We start from the raw sequence: 8766 nt of genomic DNA on the forward strand, positions 1-8766 counted from the left end.
TTTGTACAAGTCTCGTGGGATTTAACCAAGGGAAGAGAATGCAGAGTTGAAATAAAAACAAGAGTATATAATGTTGTGTTAATAAAAAATAATAACCATTTTATCTAAATCGCATACATCTTAATTATTACGTTTTTTGAACGAATAGACATGCAGTCAGGAGGCATAGAGTCGGAAGCGGTTCAGTGGCGTATCCATAGGGGGGGAGGGGGCATGCCCCCCCCAATGCATGCCGATTCCGTAATGTTAAGCGAAGCTTCCCCCCATACTTTTTGCTGGATCCGCCATTGAGGCGTTTGGTGACACACAACTGTGATAAATTTTAAATACTTACCTACTGTGTTAATAATATTGTCAGCCATTTCGTATCCGCCATATATCAATCTATGCATTATCTATATTAGTTGTATGTCATCAATTTTAATTCATCTAATGCACAACTGAAATGTACAAACACATTGCCAATATATTCTTTTCTTAGTACCACACAAATAATTTAGTCTCAATATTATATAGTTTATTCGGTATACTAGGCGATCAGCCCTGAATACCATAAGTGATTAGGGGAAAAACGTAACATTACGCCATATCAAGGTAACATACAATGATTCTCGTGGTGTAAAACCATGACAAATTCATTTGATATATGACAAAGTATATGGAATTTCAGAATTTAAAAAAAAAACAATCAACGAATTTAACATGTGATAACAATTGCAGTAACTAAACAAATAGGTTTCCATGAGATGTTCAATTACGGGACATGCACAACTAAACAGACACTCTCCTTCAACGTGCTGCAGATTACATAGTTTTTTTCGTATCCACCTATTTCTGAGTGTCTGCTCCGTGTTGCCTCCTTATGACATTGATTAAAACACGTGAAAACACCTGAGAAAAAATGTACTCAGGCATTTGTACCATTTCCACACTCCATCTCTCTCATGTAATTGTAAAGCATCACGGGAAATCCGTTCATTTCCAACGTGCGTATTATGGCGGCTGGGGGATTAGAATGGAGATATTTCTAAGGTTTGTTTGCTTCTTCAGAATATTTGGATTCTTCTTTGTTGTCGCATGTCTCCCCTTTAACAATAATTAAAGAGAATGAAATCAGTTATTAAATATGGCAGTATGTCTAAAAGGGTGGTGGTCGTCGCGTCACGCATGCGCGAGATATATGGGTCTCATATTAACAAAGATAGCGACTTCGACTGTTGGGAAGATCAATGGGTACAAACTGAGACGTTACCAAGCTTTAATTAGGTATTTTTTAAGTGATTGAAGTCACCGGCGGTAATTAGTGCAAGTCGCACCCAGATCAAACCTCAGACTTGTGATTTCCATTAGAAGAGCGCATTGAATTGTGGAAAAATCAATGTTTATCATCACAAATGTCGCACATGCGCAGATCGACGAATACCGCCCATTTTAAACCAGTATGTCCGAGTGCACGGTGATTCATGATGATACGATCTAATTCAAATAATTATACCGCAGATGGATTTGACCAGTAAATATGTACAAGTGGTATGGATGAAATATCGTCGACATGGACGTAAGCACAATTAGATGCACAAAGACAAATACGAAACTAAAAACAGACATTAAGACGATCTCCTGCGAATAAAAACTACATCTTTATTAGCATTATCAATAACAAATTAAGGTGGCCAGATATTATACTCGCCTGATTTCTGAAGCTTCGGTTCAAATTGATTCCAGAATGCACATTCTCTTGCTTCCAATGCGTTACTATTCTCCATTGATAATGAGAGTTGTTTATACGCTAAACCAGGCACTGTAAACAATGGCCAGTCATCGTTGTTATCTTCATCACTTGCAGAACTACGATTAGGATTACTGAGAAGCAAAATATCAAACAATTTCATTTTAAATTACTTCACTAGTTTAGTGCTTTTATTTTACAATGACATTAATTTCGTATCAGTACTTGAACATCCACCAAACGTGTGTTATATAGTAGTCGATTTTGTCAGATTATCATACACATTAAAATACGTACGCATATGCAAAACGATATTCATTCAATATTAACAAAGCCTCTCCATGTGTACATCCATTTGAAATGGTGCTAGCAACACTTTCTCCCGATTATTTCCGATGTCATATTTGTTGTTACACGTTCTAGTTATATGAGTTGTACATGTTCTTAATTTAGTATTTTAGAGTCAATGTTCTCGCATAATTTTGGTGGAAATGTTCAAGTACGGTAACATGACGAACTGACTTGACTACATTTCAGAAAACCACTAACCATACACGTACATTAGTTTTATTATCCAGTCATACTTACCCTGTTTTGGCAAAGTTCGTCCAGTACTTCATCATTTTTAAAGTCACATGTATATCATCCTTATTTGGTGTCTGCTTATATATTGTCGTCTCGTCACCACCAAGGGCAAGCTGCTTCTCGGAGAGCAGGGTGTAACCAAACGTAAAACTGATATCATCTCCATGCTTTGCCGTATTGCTGTTAATAGGCCATAGTGATTTTGCTGGTACGTGCGTCATCTGGTACAGATACGTGGCAAGCCCTGCTGCATAATGTGCACGTGCAGCTATGTCAGTGGGACAAACCATTATCATATCCCCTGCCATCTGACTCAACGCTGACAGGTAGTTGGCATTCTCCTCATCAGCGTGGTCCCAGTCAACGTAAATTAATTTAATTGTATCTAAGACAGCTTGCTTCTTTCCTGGAGTAAACACGGAATACATTGCCTCATACATAGTCTTGTTCACATTTAACTCGTCAGCAGATTCACCGAGTAGCCCAAAAAAGAAAAGCACTCCTTCGTCAGCCGTGGTACCAATCATCAATTCCTCGCTATTGAAAGCTTTTTTCGCGATCAATTCCATGGGATCTTCGTGTATAAAATAGCCATCGATAGTTGGTGTGAATGGTACTAGAGTTCCTATATCAAAAACGACCTGACAATATAAATGAAATCGAAATTATAGAGTGTATCACAGGGAAAGCTGGAAACACATGCCCGAGCTTCATAACAGTTCATTAAAATACTTTGATCAAAGCAGTAATACTGCCGGAAACAGCGTAACTGAGCTGAGGAAAACGACTACTCGGAGTATTCACAAATATTGGTTACAGTGAGCGTGAAGTTAGAATACTAGTAGTATTATTGTTTTCCCGAAATGCATTGCGTGATGTTCACAATAATCTGAGAATGTATGCGCGCACGGGGCTTGACATGTTCGGCCTGGGGTTTGGTATGCACTCACAGCTTTGGTTTCGAAGCATTACATATTGACTCTACCTTGCGGCCCAAAGATTTGTTTTTCCATTTCTCGTTTTACTACTTAATATGTAAATTGTTTACGTAACGGTCTGAAATCGGTTTACACTGACCTGGAAACACCCAAGTACACCCACTTATTCACTGATGTCTCACTAGGAAATAATCCAAATTTCCACTGGGAGGTTTGCCAAAACGATATTCTCTACCAAGCTACTCACCATCATTTCTACGATTGGGTTTTAATTTTCATTGATTCTGCATGTCGTTATGCTAACTGGATAGTTCGAAGTCTAGTTTTTACACTATTGTAAACATCGCGCAGGTCTTATTATCATATTGTCATATAATTTTACTTAACTCTCAGAGGAATTAATGAATTCCCTTTATTTTTTATGAATATATTTTTAAATGGCAGTTAAATCCAACCAGCCAATCAATGAATACAGTTGAATCCAATCAGCCAATCAATCAATCAATCCAGTTAAATTCACCAGCCAATCAATGAATACAGTTAAATCAATGCAGCCAATCAACGAGTAAATGCGTGTGTTATTCAATCCAATGAAAACTTCAGTCTCTTTTCAGTTTGAATCGTGACATTTATAAACATTTGAAAAAGATGAAGACTCGGCATGCTAATGTAGCGCTGAAAGTACTCTAACTACAGCTACCATGGTGTTACTTGTAATAGTCTCTGCTACCGCATCATCGAAACAGGTAGTCAAATATCTACGGAAACCCTTGTTAATGTTCAGCGGAAGCGGTGCACTGATCGAGTTGTGTTTGGCTATACACGATTCAATACACGATTTGATGTTTTCTCTCACGTCGCATTTGTGACTATGATGTAAATTATCAAATATTCCCTTGAGACTTTGTTACCTTTGTGACGTCAGACACATCTCTAAACTTGTCAGCTGGTACAGTACGAAGACATTCAATTAGCTCTTTACTGTTGTCTTTCTCACATCCAACAAGTTTACCCTGACCATGTGCTATCTTGTTAGTCTTGGATGCATCGGACAGAAATAATCCGGGGCATTGTTGCAGTGCCGCTCTGTAAAAATGAGGCATAATATACGTCATCCATCACCTGATTCGGGAGTTCAAAAACAGTGAGTTCATGAAAAGCAGCACAAGCGCCACGACATTTTAGATACTACTGAAATATCGGATCATAAAAATAACAAATAAATGTAACCTGTTTCATTGTCTGCCATTTAGGTTATAACTGGTGACGCACTTCCCAGACACAAATAATAGAGGAGAAGTAGTCCCTATTAAATCCTTGTTATCGAGCCGTACATCCTTCCCTAGATATAATTATGCAGCGAAATGCCGAATACTGTGGAATTTTCGCTATTTTCACTGAAGGAATGATTCGAAAAAATCCAAAAAAAAACTATTCAGCGAAAATTAATTCCAGCAAAAATAAAATATTTCACAGTATATGCAATACGCTCATAAACTATATAATGTAATTGCACAATATTCACGAGCAGACGAAATAAAATCTCAGACGAAAATGATTTTTCAACGCGAAACAATCATATTAGCTTTGTTGTTTGAAGGGTGCGTGTAAATTAACGAAAAAAATGATTGTTTTTCGCTGATTTATAGGCATTTTGGTTCGTCCGTCGCGTTGTCGTCTGTTAACCCGGTTGCACGTGGTACCTATCCCGCAATAAGAACGTACCATTTAAACAATCAGTGTTATTGTAATTTGAAACAGCAGCAGTATATCTTTCCTATTTAACACATAATTTTACCTATATAGTTTTTTTTTTAATTGTTGAAAAACAATAACGTAGATGCAGAATTAAAAGTAATTCAAGAAGGTAAACGATAGATAATGTTTTAGATAAAACACTCGCTACGTGTAGAATAGTTGCTAGATATATAATCTAAATAGGTATGCTTAGAAACGCTTGAAAACAATTGTGACACTGCCGTGCTACCAAGTCGGTTTGTGTCAGTGGTCGATGACGATATGAAAAAGAAGATCGAGGCACAAGAACACAAGACAGACACGCAAGAAAACCACTGTACGATATGAAATCACTGAAAGAGCTTATGCAGGCACCAGTAATAAACATACAGAGAAATACATGAAGTAGAAAAAATATAGGCAAAACTATGAGACGAGATCCCTTCCTTTAGTTTCGAAATAACTTCGAAGCTCCACAAATATGCGCATTCCTTGAACAGCGACGTCGATGTGAAACGTTTAAGTTAAAATCAACAGAAAAATTTAAGAAAGGAAGGAAGGGCAGTTTTTTATTCGACTTTTGTCACTGCAATTTATTGCTGTAAAAAGAGTACTTATTAAATTTGTATGTACATGTGGTACTATAATGTAAACCGCTTTACGCTTTGTTGTTCTTATTCAACCGACTCGCTTAGTTTTAGAACGGAATTACTACGCAGATGTTTATTTTGTCGGCTTCACGGCGGCTGGCGAAACTCAATTGTGACAGTTATGTACTACTACCAAATACTGATACCAAAGGCTCAAAACATTAAAATGTCTACACTCGTTTATTTAATTCAATATCACATGGTCACTAATTGGAGATCTTCTATTTATGCAAATACACCAATCAATATTGGTGAAGCTAAACATGATAATGGTACGTACCTGCATAATCGCCCTTTTGAACAGACCTTTACTCATTGGAGATAACACGTGATAATGCGCACTTACAGACCCAGCACTCTCGCCAAATATAGTAACAGTATCGGGATCACCGCCAAAGGCTGTGGGGGAAACATAATACATGCTCAACATGGTAGAACGCATGCAGCACGTTGCAAAGTACAAGTAGACTGTAACAAATGTCCGTCGAAATCTCGCTGATTTTAGAGCTGACAGACAACATTTAAATCAATTTTCAGTTTTCACTCAAATATTTGGCTATTTTTGTCCAAATCTTTTGAAGAAAAGTGCAGACTATAAATTGTTATGAAAAGAGGGAACTGGTAGTGAAAAAGAAAGAGAAAAAACACGTCTCGTGGCCCTCTCGCTCCCAACGAGATCTTGGCGGCCATTTACTTCAAAGGTATATTAGCACTACAACTATTTTTAAATTAATATATACGAGTTATAGCTAGTACCTGCAATATTTTGCTGGACCCAACGAAGTGCTTCTACTTGATCCAGGAAACCATAATTACCGGAGGCTACGTCATCACCTGTCAACATATGAGGGCAACTAATTGACACATCGCATGGTCACATAGTGCAAAATGCCATATGTCTTTGTACATATGCATGGATAGCTGAAAGATATATTAGATATTATAGAAGATGTATTTAAGACCAATACACACTGTAATGAATTTGTGTCACACGAGAGCTGCGAACCAGCCTGCAACCGACTAACATAATCAAATAGGTCACGTGACGCTCGCCTGAAACCCAAGGCAACTCGGCTATTCGTCCGATAACTATCTCTGAAACTACGTGACACTGGCAACATGATTGAAAAACTGTCAATTAAACATATAAACAGTTTATTTAAATACTTACCTGTACTAAGAAATCCAAGCGGCCCCACTCGATAATTAATGGTGACTACGATGACGTCATTCAATGACGACAGTATCGTTGAGTCGTACATCCTCGTTCCGGATCCAACATTAAAGCCGCCTCCATGGATCCAGAACATCACAGGAGTGTTAGCTTTCTAAAGGAAATGGAAGTGAAATCCAAATTGTAGACAGAAATACGGTATCATATTCAATATAATTTATACACTCTCAAAGCAAGTCTTCGGCATTAGGAACAAAGCGTTTTTACAGGAAATAAAAAGGGAGTTCCATTTACAGTAAAAATAGTTTTTTTGCACTTTACAGATAAAGCAAATTATATTTCACATTTTTATGATATACTTGGTAATTTGTGTTTAAGAATCAAAATTGGATATTGCGTACGAATTACGACATTTAAAGTTGAAAATGATTTATACGCTTACGAAAAATAAGATTTTTGTACAAATTATGTAAATAGCTGATTGCATTTTACACCTTGTTCATGTCTACGAATTTATGTTTTTTTTATTTATTTAAGTTACAATAATGCGGAAAAAAACCAAATGATTACAGCTTACGAAAATATCCCTTGCCGACCCCCGTTTAACACACATTTGACCTCTAAATAACATCAATTGACCTCTCGTGAACTTACCCGTGGCTGCGGCACGTATACATTAATATGCAGGCAATCTTCGTCTTGTATCTTGTCGATGGGGATCCCCGGGGAGTCCGGTTGTATGCACGCAGTACGGAAATCGGTGGCATCGTACTCTCCTTGCCACGGTGTCTTGGGTTTAGGCGGTGCAAACCTCAGGCCACCGACCGGTGGCTCAGCGTACGGTATACCCCTATAGACATGCACAGTTCGTGTACTACTGTCAACGAATTCACTGCTGAATTCTTCCACAGTACCGATTAGTGTACCGGTAGAGATCTCAACAATGGGTCTGTCTGCATTACAGTTGGTGATAAACACCAATACAGCTAAGATGTAAGTCAAGGAGAGCATGATTTAAGGCCCGAACGACTGTCAAACAGTAGCCTCGTTTTCATCGGTTTATTTGAACTTGACTGTGCCATCAAAGCAACTTTGCAAATTTAAGGTATTGTCACTTGCAAGGTCACATACCTTGATACGATATACAAGGTTTTATACTTGTAATCACGCGGTAACATCATTCGAATGTTGAACTGTTACATTTCAAACCATTCATTTGTTATTTCGTGTACATTACGACATCATTGTTTGTGCTCAAAATAGCAACGTCGCTGACACAATTACCACGCGTACCCAAATGCCCCTGACAACACGGCAAGATTATTGGCCGACTCATAGTGGGAATCAATGCAATCAGGGCACGTACAGCCTGGTTACACAGCTTCGAAATATATACATTAGACGATTATGGCGGCCATGATATCATTGAGAGCGAGAGAACAACGAGACTTGTATATTGTTTGTCAGTTAATGTTCCATTCTCCGAGTCCCGTCATATTTCCTATTTGTCTACTGATCTAAGTAACAACCATTTTCAGCAATGAATGTTACGATAGAATCGAATGAATGGTAAAAAACGAGTCTCGTGGCTGTATCGCAGTAAACCGGATTTCACAGACCATTTTTTCTGAAATCTATTATGGTTCTTTACCAGTTATATAATTTTCATATACTAGTGTTTGGGTACATTTCTAAAAATAAATTGGTTTGAAAAAGTCGAAATAATTTTCTATTTTGCATAACCTACACGACTTGTATTTCTGGTCAGTGACACACATGTTTTCCAGCTCAATTACATCATTGAATATTATATTATATTATAGCATTTTCTTTACCAGTGAATTTTATTTGGTCATTTTTGCGGATTATTTACAATGATATACCCCATTATTCCTCATCAAGGCCCCGTACCATACAATGTAACAGTTGTATGTCAATATTAATTTTGTAAGG

At 37.6% G+C, this 8766-nt stretch overlaps 1 pseudogene; it reads right to left on the reverse strand.

Annotated features, from left to right (window-relative positions):
- Positions 1-400: 400 nt before the first annotated feature.
- LOC100376026 (acetylcholinesterase-like) lies at positions 401-7824 on the reverse strand (annotated as a pseudogene).
- Positions 7825-8766: the final 942 nt, after the last annotated feature.

Source organism: Saccoglossus kowalevskii, chromosome 20 (genome assembly GCF_978046115.1).
Source record: "Saccoglossus kowalevskii chromosome 20, keSacKowa6.1, whole genome shotgun sequence".
NCBI classification, from domain to species: Eukaryota; Metazoa; Hemichordata; class Enteropneusta; family Harrimaniidae; genus Saccoglossus; species Saccoglossus kowalevskii.